The sequence below is a fragment of the Entelurus aequoreus genome, linkage group LG08, assembly GCF_033978785.1.
Source record: "Entelurus aequoreus isolate RoL-2023_Sb linkage group LG08, RoL_Eaeq_v1.1, whole genome shotgun sequence".
Taxonomy (NCBI): domain Eukaryota; kingdom Metazoa; phylum Chordata; class Actinopteri; order Syngnathiformes; family Syngnathidae; genus Entelurus; species Entelurus aequoreus.
Window position 1 is genome coordinate 3310884 of NC_084738.1, and position 25776 is coordinate 3336659.

Here is a 25776-nt window from a genome sequence, read left to right on the forward strand (position 1 = left end):
GTTACAGCCTTATTCCAAAATGTAATAAATTCATTTTTGTCCTCAAAATTCTATGCACAATACCCCATAATGACAATGTGAAAAGTTTTTTTTTTTTAATTTGCAAATGTATAAAAAAAACAACTTACTCAATACTTAGTTGATGCACATTTTACTTGTTCTACATTTTGTTACGTTACAGCCTTATTCCAAAATGTAATAAATTCCTTTTTGTCCTCAAAATTCTATGCACAATACCCCATATTGACAATGTGAAAAGTTTTTTTAATTTTATTTGCAAATGTATAAAAAAAAAAAACTTACTCAATACTTAGTTGATGCACATTTTACTTTTTCTACATTTTGTTAAGTTACAGCCTTATTCCAAAATGTAATAAATTCATTTTTGTCCCCAAAATTCTGCACACAATACCCCATAATGACAATGTGAAAAGTTGTTTTTTTTAATTTGCAAATGTATTAAAAAAAAAACAAACTTACTCAATACTTAGTTGATGCACATTTTACTTGTTGTACATTTTGTTACGTTACAGCCTTATTCCAAAATGTAATAAATTCATTTTTGTCCTCAAATTCTGCACACAATACCTCATATTGACAATGTGAGAAGTTTTTTTAATTTTATTTGCAAATGTATAAAAAAAAACAACTTACTCAATACTTAGTTCATGCACATTTTACTTTTTCTACATTTTGTTAAGTTACAGCCTTATTCCAAAATGTAATAAATTCATTTTTGTCCCCAAAATTCTGCACACAATACCCCATAATGACAATGTGAAAAGTTTTTTTTTTTAATTTGCAAATGTATTAAAAAAAAAAAACAACTTACTCAATACTTAGTTGATGCACATTTTACTTTTTCTACATTTTGTTAAGTTACAGCCTTATTCCAAAATGTAATAAATTAATTTCTGTCCTCAAAATTCTATGCACAATACCCCATAATGACAATGTGAAAAGTTTTGGGTTTTTTTAATTTGCAAATGTATAAAAAAAACAACTTACTCAATACTTAGTTGATGCACATTTTACTTGTTCTACATTTTGTTACGTTACAGCCTTATTCCAAAATTTAATAAATTCATTTTTGTCCCCAAAATTCTGCACACAATACCCCATAATGACAATTTGAAAAGCTTTTTTTTTTTAATTTGCAAATGTATTAAAAAAAAAAAAAAACTTACTCAATACTTAGTTGATGCACATTTTACTTTTTCTACATTTTGTTAAGTTACAGCCTTATTCCAAAATGTAATAAATTCCTTTTTTCCTAAAAAAAAAAAAAAATTCTACACACAATACCCCATATTGACAATGTGATAAAAAAAATGTTTCATTTGCAAATGTATTAAAAAAAATGTACTTAATTAGTTGATGCACATTTCACTTTTTCCACATTTTTTTAAGTTACAGCCTTATTTATGTACATGTGATTTTTTGGTTTGAATAAATATGCTAAAATAAAACATAAAAATTATAATGGGGTATTTTGTGTGATTATCTGTTGCCTGATCTATCATATACATACATATACATATATATATATATATATACATATATATACATATATATGTATACATACATACACATATATATACATACACACACACACACACACACACACACACACACACACACACACACACACACACACACACACACACACACACACACACACACACACACACACACACACACACACACACACACACACACACACACACACACACACACACACACACATATATATATATATATATATATATATATATATATATATATATATATATATATATATATATATATATATATATATATATATATATATATATATATATATATACCGTAATTTCCGGACTATAAGCCGCACCTGACTATAAGCCGCACCAGCTAAATTTAGGGGAAAATACAGATTGCTCCATATATAAGCCGCACCCGACTATAAGCCGCAGGGTTTTGATGTGTAATTAGCGTAGTATATAGGGGTTCCTGCTACCACGGAGGGGATTGTCGGGACAGAGATGACTGTTTGGGAACGCAAAGCGTCCCATTTATTAACTATAAATCTTTCAATCATTCAATCAAACTTTCACATCTTTGACATGGCGAACAGCATTCGTGCAGAGTACAAATAATACAACGGTGCAAAGTAATACAAAGTGCTCGCATGTACGTTATCAAAATAACCAGCCTACCGGTATATGAAAAGTCAGTCTTTAATCATTGTGTCATCGTCTTCCTCCTGCGTACTAAAACCACCGAAATCCTCTTCGTCGGTGTCGGAGAAGAACAGGCCGTAAATAAGCCGCACCGTTGTATAAGCCGCAGGGACCAGAACGAGGGGAAAAAGTAGCGGTTTATAGTCCGGAAATTACGGTATATATATATATATACATATACATATACATATATATATATATACATATATATATATATACATATATATATATATATATATATATATATATATATATATATATATATATATATAAAATAGTTGGCGATTAATTTAGTCATCGATTCATTGGATCTATGCTATGCGCATAGGAATTTTTTATTTTTTTTTATAAACCTTTATTTATAAACTGCAACATGTACAAACAGCTGAGAAACAATAATCAAAATAAGTATAGTGCCAGTATGCTGTTTTTTTTCAATAAAATACTGGAAAGGATAGAAATGTAGTTTGTCTCTTTTACCCGATTATTAATCGATTAATCAAATTAATAATCAACAGATTAATCGATTATCAAATTAATCGTTAGTTGCAGCCCTAATATACATACATACATACATATATACATATACTGTATATAAGCTGTGAAAATCTGCTGTACAGTATGTGTGCTTGGGTCCTATTTTTAGGAACACTAATACGAAACCTCACAATAATGTCTGATTGAATGGTAAAAACGTTATGACAAACCGCCTTAAAAAAACAATGGAATTTAAAAAAAAATTTGTACATGAAAATAAAGAATGTGGGATTTACAATATTAACTACGAAGGATAAAACACTGAATATTGACAACACATGAACGTCACCCCCCCTCTCGATCGTCATATTTTACAACCAAGCGAAACGCGACAAAAATGCAACAAACAGTGAAATATGAACGTGAAGGGTAAAACAACCAAAAAAAAAACCTACGATCTAGAACAGGGGTCACCAACCTTTTTGAAACCAAGAGCTACTTCTTGGGTAGTGATTAATGCGAAGGGTTACCAGTTTGATACACACTTAAATAAATTGCCAGAAATAGCCAATTTGCTGAATTTACCTTTAACTCTATGTTATTATTAATAATTAATGATATTTACACTTAATTGAACGGTTTAAAAGAGGAGAAAACACGAAAAAAATTACAATTACATTTTGAAACATAGTTTGTCTTCAATTTCGACTCTTTAAAATTCAAAATTCAACCGAAAAAAAGAGAAAAACTTAAAAAAATAATTTATGGAACATCATTAGTAATTTTTCCTGATTAAGATTAATTTTAGAATTTTGATGACATGTTTTAAATAGGTTATAATCTAATCTACACTTTGTTAGAGTATATAGCAAATTGGACCAAGCTATATTTCTAACAAAGACATGATTATTTTTTCTAGATTTTCCAGAACAAAAATTTAAAAAAAAATTCAAAAGACTTTGAAATAAGATTTAAATTTGATTCTACAGATTTTCTAGATTTGCCAGAATAATTTTTTTGAATTTTAATCATAATAAGTTTGAATAAATATTTTACGAATATTCTTCGTCGGAAAAATAGAAGCTAAAATGAATAATTAAATTAAAATCTATTTATTATTCTTTACAATAAAAAAAAAAAAAAACTTTAACATTGATTTAAATTGTCAGGAAAGAAAAGGAAGGAATTTAAAAGGTAAAAAGGTATATGTGTTTAAAAATCCTAAAATCATTTTTAAGGTTGTATTTTTTCTCTAAAATTGTCTTTCTGAAAGTTATAAGAAGCAAAGTAAAAAAAATGAATGAATTTATTTAAACAAGTGAAGACCAAGTCTTTCAAATATTTTCTTGGATTTTCAAATTCTATTTGAGTTTTGTCTCTCTTAGAATTAAAAATGTCGGGCAAAGCGAGACCAGCTTGCTAGTAAATAACTACAATTTAAAAAATAGAGGCAGCTCACTGGTAAGTGCTGCTATTTGAGCTATTTTTAGAACAGGCCGGCGGGCTACTCATCTGGTCCTTACGGGCACCGCGTTGGTGACCCCTGATCTAGAACTTTCTTGTAAAAATCTCCTTCCGCGTCTGTCCCTGACACCCGCATTTCAGGCTGGCCGCTGTGAAAACAGTCTGTGGAAACGCTCCCCACCCACACTGCTTGGTGCCTCGTCTGAGCCGCTGTGACTTAGATGACCATAGTAACTAATTACATGACCATAGTAACTAATTACATGACCAACCATTGAAATACTTTGTATAGTTCAAGACTTATGGTCATTTGAAAACTGCACATCATAATGGCGGCTACAGTTTCCTTATAAAAGATCTAAAAAAAAAATTATCTTAAAATATATAATTAAAAAAATTATTATCTGGCCCCCAGGCCTTCAATTTGCCCAGGCCTGGTCTAGGGTGTAGACATCCAAGACAGAGTACGTTCTTCACTCAAGGGGCAAAGTCAAAAGTGTGTAATTGAATCCTTGGCCGGGAATAGCTGACCTTGCGGTTATCACAACAACAAACCCCGGAACGGACCGCGAGAATTCTTCAGGTGAAAGTGGGCAACGTGGCGGCAACGTGGCGGTCACGTGGCGGCAGCTGGATCGGACGTTTGAAGGACGCCAGACAAAGGGACACTTTGTGCCGCCGATGACGAGACACCGTGGGAATGAAAGGAGGTGACGTCAGAGGCTGCTGTCATGTAGTGTGTGTGTGTGTGTGTGTGTGTGTGTGTGTGTGTGTGTGTGTGTGTGTGTGACCCTGAAGTACTACAAGTGGTGTTTACGTCCATCATGTGATTTATAGTGTTTACGTTCAGGAAAGCCAGGAAAACATCATGGATGTCAGAAACGTAGCAGCTTTGTCCAATTCGTATTAGGTGTACCGAATAAAATGAACAATCAACCACGGGTGTCAAACTCAATACCCGGGGGCCAAATCTGGCCCGCCACATTATTTTATGTGGCCCGCGAAAGCCTGGAAGTAATATGCATTTTAAAAAATGCTTAATTTTTCCTTACTAAATATATTTGTTCTTTCCCTTTTGACATTAAAAATAATGTACTGCATGCAATTGCATATCTTTTACAATTCAATATCATCAAAATCTAAATATTATATCATGTATTCCAAAAAATATTTTTGGTTAAAATAAAGATAAATACTGTACTTAAATATCTGCTTGACTTATGATTTCAAAACAAATTATTGATCAAATTGTAGACTGTAAAATTGAGTATAGATTTTACGGTTAAATTCCGCCATAAAATCAACTTTACTGTACGGTACTGGTTTTTTCCATATACAGTAAGACACTAAAACATTAAAAAACAAACAAGATTTTACGGTTAAAAAATATATATATAAACAGTGGTATTGTTTCTCCATTCTATTTATTACATTTTTTATATGCTCTAAAAAACCTGCATCTTTTACTGTAAAATTCTGGTTTGATTGATTGATTGAGACTTTTATTAGTAGATTGCACAGTACAGTACATATTCCGTACAATTGACCACTAAATGGTAACACCCGAATAAGTTTTTCAACTTGTTGAAGTCGGGGTCCACGTTAATCAATTCATGGTAAACTGGTGACTGAGCTGACAGTTTTAAAGTAAAATTTAAATATTTTTTTTGCAGCTTGTATAAAAAAATATATTGTTAATGTATTACATATACACTACCGTTCAAAAGTTTGGGGTCACCCAAACAATTTTGTGGAATAGCCTTCATTTCTAAGAACAAGAATAGACTGTCGAGTTTCAGATGAAAGTTCTCTTTTTCTGGCCATTTTGAGCGTTTAATTGACCCCACAAATGTGATGCTCCAGAAACTCAATCTGCTCAAAGGAAGGTCAGTTTTGTAGCTTCTGTAACGAGCTAAACTGTTTTCAGATGTGTGAACATGATTGCACAAGGGTTTTCTAATCATCAATTAGCCTTCTGAGCCAATGAGCAAACACATTGTACCATTAGAACACTGGAGTGATAGTTGCTGGAAATGGGCCTCTATACACCTATGTAGATATTGCACCAAAAAGCAGACATTTGCAGCTAGAATAGTCATTTACCACATTAGCAATGTATAGAGTGTATTTCTTTCAAGTTAAGACTAGTTTAAAGTTATCTTCATTGAAAAGTACAGTGCTTTTCCTTCAAAAATAAGGACATTTCAATGTGACCCCAAACTTTTGAACGGTAGTGTATATATACATGTACATTCATATATTACTCATTGTTAAACCAGCCCTCTGAGGGCAACAAAAACTGCGATGTGGCCCTCAATGAAAACGAGTTTGACACCCCTGATGTATACGTATTAGCCGGATTGGCGTATACGAGCTCTCGGGACGCAGTCCTAAGAACGACCACACTGGAGTTTAGTTATAGGAACTACCCTTCCCCATAGGTACTTTTCCTTTTCGCGTTCGCACATGGCTGGGGATGCTGGGGACCTGGGTAAAAAAACGTGTGTCGCATATCCGCCTACGACCCGTATTACTTCAGCGGCTCACCCACCACTGCAAAACCGCCAATAATCCGGTCGCCAAAAGTGAAGAGAGAAACAACACAAGCAAGAATAGAGACCTGGGAGGATACCGTGTTCATAATCATCCGCTTGCAAGGAATAATAACAAGGATGCTAGAATTCCGCATATAATAACGTTAACGGAAGAGCACACCGAAGGATTAAAGGCACGAAGAATCCGATATTTCTTCGTTTTTAATGCTCATTCATGGAAGACGAAAGGATAGCAAGTAGGTCACTTTAATTATTAATTATCATATGTTCTGATTGAATAGGCCTACGTATCATAGAAGTAAAGATTCCACTGACTGTTAGTATTAAGCAGATTACAATGTGTGGATATGTTACACGTTATGCATGTTTCCTGTTGCCATCTCGTAAAACAACTATGTGGGACTTTTTAAAAATGGCGGGTCTGTGTTGTGGCTAGGAGAAGCGCAATGAGGGTAAGGGACTTAGCTCGTCAGTTCAACCAATCACCCAACACCTACAGTACAGGCCAAACGTTTGGACACACCTTCTCACTCAATGCGTTTTCTTTATTTTCATGACTATTTACATTGTAGATAGTCACTGAGGGCATCAAAACTATGAATGAACACATGTGGAGTTTGATTTCATTGCTTAATCCATTCCATAATTTAACTCCACATACTGATATACTGAAGGTCTTAAGTGTTGTACGTGCGTACAAATGTTTTAAATTACATTTTTCTCTAAGATTATATTTCTCCTCTTTTGTTGAGAAGAATTGTTGTACATTCTTGGGTAGCAGATTATAGTTTGCTTTGTGTATCATTTTAGCTGTTTGCAAATTCACTATGTCGTGGAATTTCAGTTTTTTGATTCAATGAATAAAGGGTTTGTACAGTATGTTCTCTATATCCAACATTATGTATTATTCTAACTGAATTGGCCAACGCATTTGATATATTTTTTACATAAAGTGTAAACAAAAACAAAAAAAACTATTTTGCAGTAAAAACTGGCAACTCCGTCACCAGAATTTCACTGTAAAATATACATTTTTGTTGGGTTTTTTTCAACATATGGTAAATGGAAAAACTGTACCACTGTTTTTATACAGAAAAAAACTGGCAGCTGAGTCGCCAGAATTTTACTGTAAAATTGACGGTGTTTTTTTTTTTTTACAACATATTACTTTAAAATGGGAAAAACAGTACCACTGTTTTTATTTGTTATTCTGGCAACTCAGCTGCCATTTTTTTTACCGTTAAAAAAATGTTGGTACCGTTTTACCATTTAAAGTAATAATCCGTAGAAACAACAACAACCGTAGATTTTAAGGTAAAAAAAAACAAAACTGGCAGTTTAGCCGTAAAAAAATTGTGGTAGTTTTTTAAATTTACAGTAATATTCTGAGGAAAAAACAAAACTTAAATTTTACCATAAATTCCATTGTCACCGTAGATTTTAAGGTAAAAAAAACCCAAACTGGCAGTTTAGCGGTAAAAAAATTGTGGCAGTTTTTTAAATTTACAGTAATATTCTGGGAAAAAAACAAAACTTAAATTTTACCATAATTTCCATTGTCATTTTTGGCCAATTCTAACTGAATTGGCCAATTCTAAGTGAATTGGTCAACGCATTTGATATATTTTTTACATAAACTGTAAAAAAAAAAAAAAAAAAAAATGTTTATTTTGCAGTAAAAACTGGCAACTCCGTCACCAGAATTTCACTGTAAAATATACAGTTTTTGGTTGTTGTTTTTTTACAACATATTATGGTAAATGGAAAAACTGTACCACTGTTTTTATACAGAAAAAAACTGGCAGCTGAGTCGCCAGAATTTTACTGTAAAATTGACGGTGTTTTTTTTTTTTTACAACATATTACTCTTAAATGGGAAAAACAGTACCACTGTTTTTATTTGTTATTCTGGCAACTGAGCTGCCATTTTTTTACCGTAAAAAAATGTTGGTACCGTTTTACCATTTAAAGTAATAATCCGTAAAAACAACAACCGTAGATTTTAAGGTAAAAAAAAAACCAAACTGGCAGTTTAGCCGTAAAAAAATTGTGGCAGTTTTTTAAATTTACAGTAATATTATGGGAAAAAAACAAAACTTCAATTTTACCATAAATTCCATTGTCATTTTTGGCCAATTCTAACTGAATTGGCCAACGCATTTGATATATTTTTTACATAAACTGTAAAAAACAAACAAAAAAAACAGTTTATTCTGCAGTAAAAACTGGCAACTCCGTCACCAGAATTTCACTGTAAAATATACAGTTATTAATTTTTAAGTTTTTAATTCTGGTGACGGAGTTGCCAGTTTTTACTGCAAAATAAACTGTTTTTTTTGTTGTTTTTTTACAACATATTATGGTAAATGGAAAAACTGTACCACTGTTTTTATACAGAAAAAAACTGGCAGCTGAGTCGCCAGAATTTTACTGTAAAATTGACGGTGTTTTTTTTTTACAACATATTACTTTAAAATGGGAAAAACAGTACCACTGTTTTTATTTGTTATTCTGGCAACTGAGCTGCCATTTTTTTACCGTTAAAAAAATGTTGGTACCGTTTTACCATTTAAAGTAATAATCCGTAAAAACAACAACCGTAGATTTTAAAGGTTAAAAAAAACAACTGGCAGTTTAGCCGTAAAAAAATTGTGGCAGTTTTTTAAATTTACAGTAATATTCTGGGGAAAAAACAAAACTTAAATTTTACCATAAATTCCATTGTCACCGTAGATTTTAAGGTAAAAAAAAACAAACTGGCAGTTTAGCCGTAAAAAAATTGTGGCAGTTTTTTAAATTTACAGTAATATTCTGGGAAAAAAACAAAACTTAAATTTGACCATAAATTCCATTGTCATTTTTGGCCAATTCTAACTGAATTGCCCAACGCATTTGATATATTTTTTACATAAACTGTAAAAAAAAACCAAAAAAAAAGTTTATTTTGCAGTAAAAACTGGCAACTCCGTCACCAGAATTTCGCTGTAAAATATACTTTTTTTGTTGTTGTTTTTTTTACAACATATGGTAAATGGAAAAACTGTACCACTGTTTTTATACAGAAAAAAACTGGCAGCTGAGTCGCCAGAATTTTACTGTAAAATTGACGGTGGTTTTTTTTTACAACATATTACTTTAAAATGGGAAAAACAGTACCACTGTTTTTATTTGTTATTCTGGCAACTGAGCTGCCATTTTTTTACCGTTAAAAAAATGTTGGTACCGTTTTACCATTTAAAGTAATAATCCGTAAAAACAACAACCGTAGATTTTAAGGTAAAAAAAAAAAAAACTGGCAGTTTAGCCGTAAAAAAATTGTGGTAGTTTTTTAAATTTACAGTAATATTCTGGGAAAAAAACAAAACTTAAATTCTACCATAAATTCCATTGTCACCGTAAATTTTAAGGTAAAAAGAAACCAAACTGGCAGTTTAGCCGTAAAAAAAATTGTGGCAGTTTTTTAAATTTACAGTAATATTCTGGGAAAAAAACTAAACTTAAATTTTACCATAAATTCCATTGTCATTTTTGGCCAATTCTAACTGAATTGCCCAACGCATTTGATATATTTTTTACATAAACTGTAAAAAAAAACCCAAAAAAACCTGTTTATTTTGCAGTAAAAACTGGCAACTCCGTCACCAGAATTTCACTGTAAAATATACAGTTTTTGTTGTTTTTTTTACAACATATTATGGTAAATGGAAAAACTGTACCACTGTTTTTATACAGAAAAAAACTGGCAGCTGAGTCGCCAGAATTTTACTGTAAAATTGACGGTGTGTTTTTTTTTTACAACATATTACTCTTAAATGGGAAAAACAGTACCACTGTTTTTATTTGTTATCCTGGCAACTGAGCTGCCATTTTTTTACCGTTAAAAAAATGTTGGTACCGTTTTACCATTTAAAGTAATAATCCGTAAAAACAACAACAACCGTAGATTTTAAGGTAAAAAAACAACTGGCAGTTTAGCCGTAAAAAAAATTGTGGCAGTTTTTTAAATTTACAGTAATATTCTGGGAAAAAAACTAAACTTAAATTTTACCATAAATTCCATTGTCATTTTCGGCCAATTCAGTTAGAATTGGCCAATTCTAACTGAATTGGCCAACGCATTTGATATATTTTTTACATAAACTGTAAAAAAAAAAAAAAAAGGTTTATTTTGCAGTAAAAACTGGCAACTCTGTCACCAGAATTTCACTGTAAAATATACAGTTTTTTTTTTGTTTTTTTTTACGACATATGGTAAATGGAAAAACTGTACCACTGTTTTTATACAGAAAAAAACTGGCAGCTGAGTCGCCAGAATTTTACTGTAAAATTGACGGTGTTTTTTTTTTTTTTACAACATATTACTCTTAAATGAGAAAAACAGTACCACTGTTTTTATTTGTTAATCTGGCAACTGAGCTGCCATTTTTTTACCGTAAAAAAAATGTTGGTACCGTTTTACCATTTAAAGTAATAATCCGTAAAAACAACCGTAGATTTTAAGGTAAAAAAAAAACAAATGGGCAGTTTAGCCGTAAAAAAATTGTGGCAGTTTTTTAAATTTACAGTAATATTCTGGGAAAAAAACAAAACTTAAATTTTACCATAAATTCCATTGTCACCGTAGATTTTAAGGTAAAAAAAAAACCAAACTGGCAGTTTAGCCGTAAAAAAATTGTGGCAGTTTTTTAAATTTACAGTAATATTCTGGGAAAAAAACAGAACTTAAATTTTACCATAAATTCCATTGTAATTTTTGGCCAATTCTAACTGAATTGGCCAATTCTAACTGAATTGGCCAACGCATTTGATATATTTTTTACATAAACTGTAAAAAACAACAAAAAAAACCTGTTTATTTTGCAGTAAAAACTGGCAGCTGAGTCGCCAGAATTTCACTGTAAAATTGACGGTGTTTTTTTTTTTTTTACAAAATATTACTCTTAAATGGGAAAAACAGTACCACTGTTTTTATTTGTTATTCTGGCAACTGAGCTGCCATTTTTTTACCGTAAAAAAAATGTTGGTACCGTTTTACCATTTAAAGTAATAATCCGTAAAAACAACAACCGTAGATTTTAAGGTAAAAAAAAACCCCAAACTGGCAGTTTAGCCGTAAAAAAATTGTGGTAGTTTTTTTAATTTACAGTAATATTTGGGAAAAAAACAAAACTTAAATTTTACCATAAATTCTATTGTCATTTTTAAAGTGTACAATTTAATGCATAACTGGCTTTGAAATCATGAGTCAAGCAGACATTTAAGTGTCTATTTTTATTTTTACCAAAAAATTGTTTGGAAAGTATGTATGAATATAATATTTGATGCAATATTGGATAATATTAAAGTTTAAAAAGGTACAGTACGGCCAAAAGTTTGGACACACCTTCTCATTCAATGTGTTTTCTTTATTTTCATGACTATTTACATTGTAGATTATCACTGAAGGCATCACAACTATGAATGAACACATGTGGAGGTGAAATAACTGAAAACATGTTTTACATTCTAGTTTCTTCAAAATAGCCACCCTTTGCTCCGATTACCGCTTTGCACACTTTTGGCATTCTCTCGATGAGCTTCAAGCACACCTGTGAAGTGAAAACCATTTCGGGTGACTACCTCTTGAAGCTCATCGAGAGAAAGCGAAGAGTGTGCAACTCGACTTTGACACCTCTGTTTAGAACCGTTCAAATCGCGAAAAGGATAAAATTTTCTTCAGGAGTTCCTCGAGGAGGTCATCAAGAAGGACGAAAGACATCAAGATTTTACGAAAGACGACGGGAAAAGTTAGCACGCACTCCAGACCAAGGGAGCAGAGTCGAAGAACGATCACTTCGTTAAAGGTTTGATATATTTTTAACGTTTAGTAGTTCCCATTTAAGTATTATCTTGATATTATCTGCATTTCTTAAACACATTTTTGCTACGAGTGTTTCGAAAAGCACCGGCTTTGTCAGTCCAAATAAAAGAAAGCCATTGTCAGAAAAACCTAAAAATAGTTAAGCTTTTACCAAAGGCAATAATCAGCATACTTGCCAACCCTCCCAATTTTCCCGGGAGACTCCCGAATTTCAGTGCCCCTCCCGAAAATCTCCCGGGGCAACCATTCTCCCGATTTCCACCTGGACAACAATATTGAGGGCGTGCCTTAAAGGCACTGCCTTTAGCGTCCTCTCTCACCTGAAAAGGAGACTATTATATACGTCTCCGTTATCCATAGGTTTATCTATAACCCGTAAAGTAGGCAGGCACGGAGCTATTTCTCAGCGTGTGTGTTTATTCCGGCCGGCACGTTAATACACTGACGCACGACATCCGGATTCCCATCATGCATTGCTTCAAAACTACGGCAAGTAGTAATGTCCAAAAACATAACAGAGACGAAGCAGAAGAACGAAGAAGAGACATGGCGACGACGAGTAAGAAGAAGAAGTACGCTTGCAAGTTCCAAAATGATTGGAAGAAAATAATTTCAGTTCATCCAGGACAGCTGGAAGGGGAAGTGGTATGCGGCCTGCACATTTTGTAGATCAGGGGCCGTACTTATCAAGCTTCTTAGAGTGCCATTTTACACTTAAGTCCTGAGAATTTGCGAAATTTAGTCCTACTCTCAAACTTAAGAATAAAAGCTTTTTATCAACGTTCTTAAGTCTAAGAATCACTCCTACTCTCCACGATATTTAAGAGACCTTCAGAGGTGTCTTAAGTGGTTAGGAGTTGCCAGCAGGGGATGGCACTGAGGCGAGAGAGACGTGCGCCAACGTTCAGGGAACGGAACAATGTTGTTGTTTTTTTGATGACGAGCAGCTGATCAAACGGTATCGTTTAGACAGAGCGGATATTATTTTTGTCACAGATTTAATACTTTTCGATTCCTTGTTGATTTCTGCATGTGTCTGCAGTGGGCTAGTATATATAGAGCCACCCACACCAGTTTCAAATTAGTTGCCTAATTAATGAATTGGAAAGAAAATGTTATGACAGTAGCGTATGTGTGTGGCCGTGAGGTGAGTGACGTCAGTGAGTGTGTGGGCGAGAGAAGAGAGGGAGCGGTAGCGTGAGTGCCGGCGGGGACTAGTTTGTTTTGTATTATTTTGTAGTTTATTGTCAAAATATACACTCCCATTGTCCACTTAAATATTTCCAAGATATTTCTTTATTCTTAGACAACGGATTCCCTTCCGTGATTGGTCATTTCTATGGACACAGAAATGACGTCACCTAAAATTGCGTTTACGGCACATAGTAATGTCGTAATTCAGCTCTGAGTGTGACACTTAAGATTCAGTCCTACACTTCGCTGAAAGTGTGAGTAAGACGCTTGATAACTAACTTTTAAGTGTAGCTTTCAGCGAAGAATTTATTTACTCTTAAGTCAACTCTTAGCAGACTTCTTAGGAGTAATTCTAAGAAGCTTGATAAGTACGGCCCCAGACTTCTCTATTGAACACGGTGGCCGAACAGATATACTCATTCATGAACGGATTATTTATATATTATATATATTAGGGGTGTAACGGTACACAAAAAATTCGGTTCGGTACATACCTCGGTTTAGAGGTCACGGTTCGGTTCATTTTCGGTACAGTAAGAAAACAACAAAATATACATTTTTTGGTTATTTATTTACCAAATTTGTAAACAATGGCTTTATCCTTTCATCTCTACAGGCCTGTTTCATGAGGGGTTTCCTCAATCCTCAGGAGATTTTTTTTTTTTAAATCTCCTGAGGATTGAGGAAACCCTTCATGAAACAGGCCTGTAGAGATGAAATAGTCTTGTGATATTTTCCCACACATTTCCCATATATATATATATATATATATATATATATATATATATATATATATATATATATATATATATATATATATATATATATATATATATATATATATATATATAAGGGGTGTAACGGTACGTGTATTTGTATTGAACCGTTTCGGTACGGGGCTTTCAGTTCGGTTCGGAGGTGTACCAAACGAGTTTCCACACGAACACCTCCCAGTCAACTACTAGTAACATCACTATGAGCCCGTTGACCTTCTATAAATCTAAAAGGCAGCTCAGCTCGCTCGCAGTCCTGGCTTGAGGTGAAGGCTAATTCGCTTTTAGCGTAACCTTAACTCATTTTGCGGTGTGTGTGTGTGTGTATGCGTGTGTTACGGACAGCAAAGCCCTGTCTGTCTGTTATTTCACTTGACCTTTTTCTGTGTTGATTGAGATCAATCCTCAGGAGATTTTTTTTTTTTTTAATCTCCTGAGGATTGAGGAAACCCTTCATGAAACAGGCCTGTAGAGATGAAATAGTCTTGTGATATTTTCCCACACATACACATATATATACACACACACACACACACACACACACACACACACACACACACACACACATATATATATATATATATATATATATACACACATATATATATATACACATATATATATATACACATATATATATATATATATATATATACACATACACATATATACACACATATATATATACACACATATATATATATATATATATATATATATGTATATGTATATATATATATATATATATATATATATATATATATATATATATATATATATATATATATATATATATATATATATATATATATAAGAAATACCTGAAAATATATACACCCCCCGCCCCCACCTCAACAACCCCCTCTCCCGAAGGTCTCAAGGTTGGCAAGTATGATAATCACAAATGAAGCTTTCAGCACATACACAACGTTGACATCTATAGTTATATTTAGATAAAGACAGGGAAAACACCAACAACAACAACAAACATGGCAGTAGACGCCGAGTTAATAAATCATGAAATGCTCTAGCTGACAATATTTCATTCATAATCCTGCATTTCATGTCTGGAAACAATGCTCAGCGATAAACGAGGGACAACTATACTGTTATTCTGACATCATTTAAAACAATCACAATACATGTTGGTTATTTCATATGGGATGACGGGAGCAGAACACAGTAAAATAATAACGTGTCAAAATAAAGCATGCAGTATTACTCAAAAGCGGATGTTTTCTTACCAATTTGTCATCCTTCTTGATACGGGGCCGTCATAAATCTGAGCGGACGACTTAAAACGGTGCAGATTTATTACATAATTATAAAGGCTCCCTAGCTTTGGGACATCAAACCTTTTGTCACGCTGTGATGTGTTCAAATACGCAGATGAAAAAGTTTCATACCAGAAGCGGAAAAAGCCCGAGAGGTGCCACTCCTTTTTTTTTTTTTTTTTTAAATACCCTCCTTTCGTGGCTGCAGCATGATAGCTCTTTATCTGGGCAGGGCCAGAACCCGACCTGACGGACCCCCCAGATGTCTAATCTTGGTGCGAGAAGTTGCAGCTTGAAAATTGACAGCCGGCGTCCTCTACAAAGACGACGAGCTGACGGGACTCGAACACTTCCTGTGTGGTTAGAAGGCGCCACTTCCTGAAGGGGAGCTTGCAGGCTTGACTTGAATTTTTTAATTGAATTATATTTATATAGCGCTTTTCTCTAGTGACTCAAAGCACTTTACGTTGTGAAACCCAATATCTAAGTTACATTTTTAAACCAGTGTGGGTGGCACTGGGAGCAGGTGGGTAAAGTGTCTTGCCCAAGGACACGACAGCAGTGACTAGGTTGGCAGAAGCAGGGATCGAACCTGGAACCCTCAAGTTGCTGGCACAGCATGGCCACTCTACCAACCGAGCTATACCGCCCCGACTTGCCAATTAGGAGCTTGTCCATACATCGACCAGACTGTAATCCCGCCTGTTAGCCCAACATTACATTAGGATTTGGGAAGCTTTGGGTCTTGACTGACAATTAGCACCATTGCTAATCCATGTTATAACCCAGAGACAGCTGGGGGGAAAAATTAAAGCCCCTTGAAGCTATCCGGGCAGCGTGGATCTATGGACTATTATTAATAATGTTAACGCCGCATGGCGGGATTTAAGCTGCGTTAAGAGTCTCTGGCCACAACATTAGCTACACAATTGAATTAGATCTAGAGCAAAAACTCTTAACCTTAAACACGGGTGATCATGAATAGGTTGTGCACCTGTAATGTAAAGGGTATAATACACCATTAGAACTAGAATACAGTGCAGATCTGGGCAAATATTTTGACTCCGGGGCCATATTGGTGCCGACCGAGATGCTGGTGCAGTTTTACTCAGCCATCATAGAGTCCATCCTGACCTCCTCCATCACAGTGTGGTTCCCCGGCGCCACAGTCCAGGATAAGAATAGACTGCAGCGCATCGTACGTGCTGCTGAGAAGGTGATTGGCTGCAAGCTCCCATCCCTCCAGGACTTGTTCTCCTCCAGGACCAGGAGGCGTGTGGGTCGGATCACAGCTGACTCTTCTCACCCTGGACACTCACTATTCTCCCCCCACCCCTCAGGCAGGAGACTACACTCCATCCAGACCCACACCTCCCGCCACCTGAACAGTTTTTTCCCCTCGGCCATCAGGCAAATGAACAATAACTTCTAACAGCAGCTCCTTGAATTCCTTGAATCCCTTCTAAGTCTATCTGATAGCTCAGTCACAGCTCTTTTTATTACCAAATATGTGTTGTATGTGTTTTATGTCGCACGTTTGCACCAAGAAAAATTCCTAGTTTGTGAACCCGTTCTCAAACAATGGCAATAAAACTATTCTGATTCATATTGAGAGAAAAAATGTGTCTGGGGGGGCCAAGGTGTGTGTGTGTATAAATGATATGTACACCCATCCATCCATTTTCTACCGCTTATTCCCTTCGGGGTCGCTGGAGCCTATCTCAGCTACAATCGGGCGGAAGGTGGGGTACACCCTGGACAAGTCGCCACCTCATCACAGGGCCAACACGGATAGACAGACAACATTCACACACTAGGGTCAATTTAGTGTTGCCAATCAACTTATCCTCAGGTGCATGTCTTTGGAGGTGGGAGGAAGCCGGAGTACCCGGAGGGAACCCACGCAGTCACGGGGAGAACATGCAAACTCCACACAGAAAGATCCCGAGCCCGGGATTGAACTCACGACTACTCAGGACCTTCGTTTTGTGCACATTTAGCTGTAAAAATCTGCTGTACAGTATGTGTGTTTGGGTATAAACTGCAGTTCAGCTCACTCGCAGTCCTGGCTTGAGGTGAAGGCTATTTACCTCTCAGTTCCAGCCACATCGACCCCTTCTGAGCGCCTATTTTCAGCTGCTGGGAATATTGTAAACAAGAAAAGAAGCAGAGCATGTAGACATGCTAACCTTTCTTCATTACAACTGTTAGTCACTCACTGGAATGAGTAGAATTGGTTATTGTGTACTGTGTTGGACTGGATGTTTATTTTGCACATTTTAAAAGCAATACTTAATGTTTACAGTGCTCCAGAATATATAGATTGGCCCTTTTTTGTATTGGATGTTTATCTTTATTTTTGCACATTTTAGCAAATAAGCAATACTTTCACTTTTGTTGAAATGTTTACACTGTTGCTACAGAATATTTAGTTTTGCACTTTTTTGTATTGGATGTTTATCTTTATTTTTGCACATTTTAAAGCAAAATAAGCAATACTTTTACTTTTGAAATGCTTATACTATTGCAGAATATTAAGATTTGCACTCGATGTTGACTTTCATATTTGCACATTAAAAAGCAAATAAGCTACTTTTCATTTTGTTAAAGGTTAAAAGTTTTAAATGTTTACATTGTTACAGAATATTTAGTCATGTTGTTGTCAATGTTGACTGAGTGGCCATACTTCTTTTTTTTTTTATAAATAAAAGCCATGCCTTTTGAAAAAAACGGGCCTACATTTATTTTTTCATCTTCATTTTGAATAAAAAATAATCGGTAAAAGGAAAAATAATCTATAGATTAATCGAAAAATAATAATGTATAGATTAACCGATTAATCGAAAAATTAATCTATAGATTAATCGATAGAAAAATAATCGTTAGCTGCAGCCTTACACTAATACCAAAAGTCACAATGTCCGATAGAGTTCTAAAAAAGTATATAAATAGCTATTTCGGATACAACACATCTCAGACGGCAAGAGAACTTTCCAATGTCCGGGTCAGCTGTGATTCTACTAACCGAAAAACTTTGTCCATTTGTCGAGAGGAAAAAAACGGAATGCTTTTGGACTGGCAAAGCAGACTGCATCAGTTATTGTCCGCCATGTATGTCTCGGGCTCAACGTCTAGGTCCAGAGTATATAAAGTCACCAAAAACAAATGGACAATGAAGGTGAAGGCAAAAGAGTGAGGAGTGTTGTGATCGGATATCTAGATCCCTGGATTGATTGATGTAAATCACAGTGTTTACTTTCACATGTCCATTAAAGATTTGATTAATTTATGATGACTCAGGTGTGATTCACTACAAAAGGGCCCCACAGCACACTGGATTCCAGTTAATTGAAATACCACAACACTGGATATTGTTCAGATAAGTTAAATTTAAGAAGTTGTACACAAAGCAACACTGGAGGTTACTATGACCTGAGCATTTTCCGCACCTGCGTACTAGGTCGCGTTGCGCCGGCGGACGGAGGGGGCGAGGGGGTCTTAAACGACCACTGAGTGTGTGTGGACAAGGATAAGGTTAGGTGGGATTTACCCTGGATAACCTTTGCCGGCTTAGTGTAGAAGGGGCCTTTATCTCAATGGGATTTGTTCCTGGTTAAATAAAGGTTAAATTAAAAATATATATATAAATATCATAGCTCCGTCGTAAAATATTTCTACTAACGCAGTCTTGGCGCATGCCAGATCGGGTCTTCTGTAACCGGTCTGGTAGTGACATGCCTACTTCAGAGCTATTCAACTGACGCCGGGCCAAATACGGTTTGGTTCAGTTAGAAAAACTTGCAAGAGATGAACTTCTTTGCAGCAGATTCGTAAAAACCTTACAGCGCTATCATATAGACCTAGCTTTTTGACCGTAGGCCCTGTAGTATAAACGGACATTTTTTTCCGAAAAATAGTGAACTAAGCGGTCCCGCCTCCCCGGTCCTTAGCTTTCTGGAAATCTAGCCCCCCAAAAAAATAATTGAGTTGGTTTCCCTGGCCTACTCCCGCAGTGTTCCATGTGCAGGAACCATGTTTGGACTCTGTCTCGTGTCATAATGGAGGGTGTGTTGACAAAGAGTGTCATAAAACTCAAGCATGCTAGGAGCACAAGCTAATTGAGGGATTGAACCAGTTCTTGTGACTCACCGTGTATAATAGCTGTAGATATTCACTTTCTTCTTCTTGCTGTTATTATTAAAGGCCTACTGAAAGCCACTACTACCGACCACGTAGTCTGATAGTTTATATATTAATGATGAAATCTTAACATTGCAACACATGCCAATACGGCCGGGTTAACTTATAAAGTGACATTTTAAATTTCCCGCTAAACTTCCGGTTGAAAACGTTTATGTATGATGACGTATGCGCGTAACGTCACTAGCTAAACGGAAGTATTCGGACGCCATTGAATCCAATACAAAAAAGCTCTGTTTTCATCTCAAAATTCCACAGTATTCTGGACATCTGTGTTGGTGAATCTTTTGCAATTTGTTTAATGAACAATGAAGACTGCAAAGAAGGAAGCTGTAGGTGGGATCGGTGTATTAGCGGCTGGCTGTAGCAACACAACCAGGAGGACTTTGACTTGGATAGCAGACGCGCTAGCCGACGCTAGCCGCCGACCGCACGGATGATCGGGTGAAGTCCTTAGTCCTTCCGTCGATCGCTGGAACGCAGGTGAGCACGGGTGTTGATGAGCAGATGAGGGCTGGCTGGCGTAGGTGGAGCGCTAATGTATTTATCATAGCTCTGTGAGGTCCCGTTGCTAAGTTAGCTTCAATGGCGTCGTTAACAACAGCATTGTTAAGCTTCGCCAAGCTGGAAAGCATTAACCGTGTATTTACAGGTCCAGGGTTTAATAGTATTGTTGGTTTTCTGTCTATCCCTCCAGTCAGGGGTTTATTTCTTTTGTTTCTATCTGCATTTGAGCCCGATGCTATCACGTTAGCTACGTAGTTAAAGTGTTTCGCCGATGTATTGTCGTGGAGATAAAAGTCACTGTGAATGTCCATTTCGCGTTCTCGACTCTCATTTTCAAGAGGATATAGTATCCGAGGTGGTTTAAAATACAAATCAGTGATCCACAATAGAAAAAGGAGAAAGTGTGGAATCCAATGAACTACGTCCTGCACTGCACGCTAGTCCTTCACTCTCGTGTTCCTCATCCACAAGTCTTTCATCCTCGCTCAAATTAATGGGGTAATCGTCGCTTTCTCGGTCCGAATCTCTCTCGCTGCATTGTAAACAATAGGAAAATGTGAGCAGCCCTTCCTCCTGTGACGTCACGCTACTTCCGGTATAGGCAAGGCTTTTTTTTATCAGCGACCAAAAGTTGCGAACTTTATCGTCGTCGTTCTCTACTAAATCCTTTCAGCAAAAATATGGCAATATCGCGAAATGATCAAGTATGACACATAGAATGGATCTGCTATCCCCGTTTAAATTTAAAAAATTCATTTCAGTAGGCCTTTAATTAGCCGCCGCCACAAAGGGTAGACGCCGGGATGGTGACAGCCCAAAAGGGAACGTACAAAAGTAAGGCGACCGAAGTTGCGTCAAACGGGAGGCTCTCTGTTGAACTCGGACGCCCAATGCACGTCCGCCAGGCTTCTCAATTGTGCTGCTCGGGCCCAGTCGAGGGGGCCGCAAGGTGGTGTGGCCGGGGTCTCCAGCTTGCAGCTGCCCACTTACCATAAACACAAAGGCCCAGCATGGCGACGCATGGCCGCCAAGCAGAGGCGCGCTCCAAAGCGGGCCTGCTGTTTAATTATCTCAGACATAATCGCCCGCACTGTATACAATCTAGTCCAGGACCCAGCTCTTTGTTGGGACGCTCAAACAAACAACATGGACTCCCAAAATCCACTCTTATTAATTGCCTGTGATTTAAAACACAAACATGCGATAAAGCTGGAACTGGTCAGAACCACATAAGTAGACTTATTGGACCAACACTAGCTTTTTGACATAGTCGAAGAGTAAATAAGCTCTAGCAACGACGCTTTTAAAGTTGAACGGTCTTGAGGTCTACCGAATCGGAATTCAACCAAAGTTGAACGGGTTCAAACTGCCGTGTCGCAAAATTTCACTTATTCATTTGAAATAAAATAAATTACATTTATATGACTGTTAAACTGTCAATGTTACACTATAGCAGGGGTCACCAACGCGGTGCCCGCGGGCACCAGGTAGCCCGTAAGGACCAGATGAGTAGCCCGCTGGCCTGTTCTAAAAATAGCTCAAATAGCAGCACTTACCAGTGAGCTGCCTCTATTTTTTTAATTGTATTTATTTACTAGCAAGCTGGTCTCGCTTTGCCTTACATTTTTAATTCTAAGAGAGACAAAACTCAAATAGAATTTGAAAATCCAAGAAAATATTTTAAAGACTTGGTCTTCACTTGTTTAAATAAATTCATTAATTATTTTACTTTGCTTCTTATAACTTTCAGAAAGACAATTTTAGAGAAAAAATACAACCTTAAAAATGATTTTAGGATTTTTAAACACATATACCTTTTTACCTTTTAAATTCTTTCCTCTTCTTTCCTGACAATTTAAATCAATGTTCAGGTAAAAAAAAATTGTTATTGTAAAGAATAATAAATACATTTTAATTTAATTCTTCATTTTAGCTTCTGTTTTTTCGACGAAGAATATTTGTGAAATATTTCTTCAAACTTATTATGATTAAAATTTAAAAAAAATATGCTAGAAAATCTGTAGAATCCAATTTAAATCTTATTTTAAAGTCTTTAGAATTTTTTTTTACATTTTTGTTCTGGAAAATCTAGCAGAAATAACGATTTGTCTTTGTTAGAAATATAGCTTGGTCCAATTTGTTATATATTCTAACAAAGTGTAAATTGGATTTTAACCTATTTAAAACATGTCATCCAAATTCTAAAATTAATCTTAATCAGGAAAAATTACTAATGATGTTCCATAAATTGTTTTTTTAATTTTTTCAAAAAGATTCAAATTAGCTAGTTTTTCTCTTCTTTTTTTTCGGTTGAATTTTGAATTTTAAAGAGTCAAAATTGAAGATAAACTATGTTTCAAAATGTAATTGTCATTTTTTTCGTGCTTTCTCCTCTTCTAAACCGTTCATTTAAGTGTAAATATCATTAATTATTAATAATAACATAGAGTTAAAGGTAAATTGAGCAAATTGGCTATTTCTGGCAATTTATTTAAGTGTGTATCAAACTAGTAGCCCTTCGCATTAATCACTACCCAAGAAGTAGCTCTTGCTTTCAAAAAGGTTGGTGACCCCTGCACTATAGCTTCACCCTAAAACGGATTATGTCTGTTTACAGGAGTATATTTGGGACATATAAAAGTATTTTTCCTGTTTTGTGTATTTTGACTGTATTATCCTACCTAAAGAGACTGGGACACACAGCAAATATAATAATGATGGTATTAGTTCAGGGGTATTCACCTAAATTGTTTTGGGGGCCACCTTTCCAGAAAGCCACGGACCATTCTGGAGAACCCAACGTTTGATTTTGGTCTGTTTATTTTTCCATGGTTCTAGGGGCGTTCTGCAGAAATGTGAGTGTCTGACAAGGTTTTACTTTTAACTGAACTCGTGGGCCACCAGGTGAATAGCCCAAATGATGAAAAAGAGAGTACCCGAAAATAGAACCTTGAGGAACACCACTAGTAAACTAAATAGGCCGAACAAAAGACTATGGACTGCGTCTGAAGTAAACAAGCTATAGCAACACCGAAAAAGTGTGTAACTGCCAAAAAGGAGAGGACTTAAAGGGATATCTTGAGAAACGTCTCATGTAAATCATAAGTTTGGACTATGTTCTATGTTTTGCTAGCAAGGTTAAAATGTCAATGTCAACTCTATAGTGTTTTTAGGAATTTGCTGCAAAATTGTCTCCCAAGTTTTGAACTGAACTCGAGGGCCGGTATGGTGCCATTCCCGGACCGGGAGGTTGAATAGCCCCGTCTTAGGCTACATTCACACATTTTTGTTGTCAAATCCGATCTTTTTATGTCGTCGTTCACGTTACAAAAAAAATGCCATCGCTAATGTGAACGCAAACTGACCCAGCACATTTGCTTCGACGTCTGCTCCGAAGAGCGTGCTGGCGAGCAGTTGAAGACAGGAAGGGTTGGAACATTCACGTGAGTTCCTAAAACATTTTTTGGTCTGTTCTCTGCTCATTTGTCAAATATGTATCTTTCAACCGTCTATTTGGCGAAAAGTACTTTTTGATGACGTTCTGCTCGGATGAATGCGACCGGACTGTAGTCACATGGGATACACATCCGATTTATATCCACATTCGAACGAAATTCACAATTGCACGGTTTACATTGACATGAAAAAAAACGGATACGGGTCACATATGGGCGAAAAAAAATCGGAATTGACCTGGGGCCGTACTTATCAAGCTTCTTAGAGTGCCATTTTACACTTAAGTCCTGAGAATTTGCGAAATTTAGTCCTACTCTCAAACTTAAGAATAAAAGCTTTTTATCAACGTTCTTAAGTCTAAGAATCACTCCTACTCTCCACGATATTTAAGAGACCTTCAGAGGTGTCTTAAGTGGTTAGGAGTTGCCAGCAGGGGATGGCACTGAGGCGAGAGAGACGTGCGCCAACGTTCAGGGAACGGAACAATGTTTTGTTTTTTTTGATGACGAGCAGCTGATCAAACGGTATCGTTTAGACAGAGCGGATATTATTTTTGTCACAGATTTAATACTTTTCGATTCCTTGTTGATTTCTGCATGTGTCTGCAGTGGGCTAGTATATATAGAGCCACCCACACCAGTTTCAAATTAGTTGCCTAATTAATGAATTGGAAAGAAAATGTTAGGACAGTAGCGTATGTGTGTGGCCGTGAGGTGAGTGACGTCAGTGAGTGTGTGGGCGAGAGAAGAGAGGGAGCGGTAGCGTGAGTGCCGGCGGGGACTAGTTTGTTTTGTATTATTTTGTAGTTTATTGTCAAAATATACACTCCCATTGTCCACTTAAATATTTCTAAGATATTTCTTTATTCTTAGACAAGGGATTCCCTTCCGTGATTGGTCATTTCTATGGACACAGAAATGACGTCACCTAAAATTCCGTTTACGGCACATAGTAATGTCGTAATTCAGCTCTGAGTGTGACACTTAAGATTCAGTCCTACACTTCGCTGAAAGTGTGAGTAAGACGCTTGATAACTAACTTTTAAGTGCAGCTTTCAGCGAAGAATTTATTTACTCTTAAGTCAACTCTTAGCAGACTTCTTAGGAGTCATTCTAAGAAGCTTGATAAGTACGGCCCCTGGAGTGTGAACAAGGCCTTAATTCACACAGTACTAAATATATATCCTGATTCAAACATGTCAACCATGTCTCATTGGGATGGTTCTGGTGCTCCTGGTGGACGCCTCCGAAGGCTTTTAACGGACGGCCGCTCCAGTTTGTCCCAGTAACTAGAACAAACAGTTCAGAGTAGCCGGCTTCGGGATCACTCATGAAAGGGAAATGAGTTTGGCAAAGAGAATTGGTGTGACGAGAGCCCACAGAATGTTACACACAGGCTACAGAGCAAACACCATGTTGAAGGCCCACAGCCAGGTTCCGATGATCTGCTAGGAAACTGATCTACCGTACTTTTTAAAAGAGGTGTAATATTTTTCACATGCATCGTCACATAATGGAGTTCAAGAATGTTTATGAATGACAAAGTGAGGGCTTAAATTTCTGGTTCTGCTGGACTCAGGCACAACATCACAGTGCTAGCAAGGAAATAAAACACATTTGTTTTTACCAACTTTACCTTACGTGGTTATTCGTAGATACTGTATGCACGACAAATTTGCCTTTTATCTCTTTAGTAAACATTTACTCTGAGCTTTTTTGGAACATTCAAGCACAGATTATGCAGTAATGCAGACGTGATGACACAGAAAAAAACAGATTAGGTCAGGGGTGTCCA

At 36.0% G+C, this 25776-nt stretch overlaps 1 protein-coding gene across 2 annotated transcripts in view; it reads right to left on the reverse strand.

Moving 5' to 3' along the window:
• Positions 1-25776, reverse strand: part of fam53b (family with sequence similarity 53 member B) — a 48699-nt gene that overhangs the window by 19784 nt on the left and 3139 nt on the right. Inside the window, exon 1 of one of the 2 annotated variants that reach the window (XM_062055350.1) lies at positions 15790-16316. The exons of the other annotated variant lie outside the window; for it this stretch is intronic. The gene's annotated coding sequence lies outside the window, so the exon portion shown is untranslated. Of the gene's footprint in view, positions 1-15789; positions 16317-25776 lie in introns of those variants that run through there. 2 annotated transcript variants of the gene reach the window in all.